Genomic DNA, 1,311 nt, shown 5'->3' with positions numbered 1-1,311 from the left:
TATAGGTACATACCTGACTCTAAGCCTAATCTTATAGGTACATACCTGACTCTAAGCCTAATCTTATAGGTACATACCTGACTCTAAGCCTAACCTTATAGGTACATACCTGACTCTAAGCCTAACCTTATAGGTACATACCTGACTCTAAACCTAATCTATAGGTACATACCTGACTCTAAGCCTAACCTTATAGGTACGTACATACCTGACTATAAACCTAACCTTATAGGTATATACCTGACTCTAAATCTAATCTAAACTCAATGTACACTATAGCCCTCAACCTGACCCCTGACCAACCAATGTTATTTCCCCCAATAGGGACCGGGCTTTTGTCCCCATAAGTACAACTGGTCCCCACAAGTAGGGGTGTATGCCAACAATGGTCCCAACATAGTAGGGAATACCCATCCACCAGTACTGCTMTAATCCTTCATGGGTTGTGTATTGTCAGTGACTTCAATATAAATGGTACTAATGGGATATAACACAGATTGGAGAGAGCGAAGGACAGTTCTAACCACCTGATCAGATTAGTTATGGATGACAACATTCTTTACTTCTCCAAGCACACTGTGGTTCCAGTCATTTCACACTTCATTATCTTCACACTTGCTTCATGCTTTTGTAAACCTGCTTTGTTGTCCTTTTGTTAACATTTAACAAAGGCATAACTTAGAGACTTGCTTGTATGTTTTTTCCCCCCTAAAAACTACAATAAACAACCCATAGAGGCTGCAAAAATGTATTTTTTTTCTCTGACACTGACTTTAGGTCTTAAATTGCAAGTTGAATCTATTTAAAATAATACACATAAACAATAAAAAGATGTAATATGTCTGATTTAGCAACCATTCTCATTTGCAGGTTTGAAACGGGTATATTATTCTTTTTTCTCATTTACACTACATATATTTGAAGAAGTGTGGCAACAAAGGTCAAAGGAAAGGTTTACAAGTTAGTAGAGAGACCAGCTGTTTTGAAGACAGACATGGACAAAAAGACAGGAAACTGTACCATACATGTCAGTGTCAGAGCTAAAAATGTTCTCCTTGAGAGAGACAAGGGCTCTGTCCAAATTCATGTCCTGCATCCTCATGAGTMTGGATTTGTTGGCCACATATGTCACTGCCCCGCGCCAAGTGCTGTCACAAAACGAAGGCTCCTCCTCGTGTGGCCCACAAAATCTCAGAAATCAAAGATGAATCAGAGTGTCATTCCCGGCCGAGGATATCACAGGATTCAATGCAGCGACAGCAAACTAAACAGAGAAACAAAGATGATGGAGTTTTATTTTTTTACCAAGTC

Source organism: Austrofundulus limnaeus, unplaced genomic scaffold, assembly GCF_001266775.1.
Source record: "Austrofundulus limnaeus strain Quisiro unplaced genomic scaffold, Austrofundulus_limnaeus-1.0 Scaffold379, whole genome shotgun sequence".
NCBI lineage: Eukaryota > Metazoa > Chordata > Actinopteri > Cyprinodontiformes > Rivulidae > Austrofundulus > Austrofundulus limnaeus.
Note: the sequence above shows the minus strand (reverse complement) of the source record.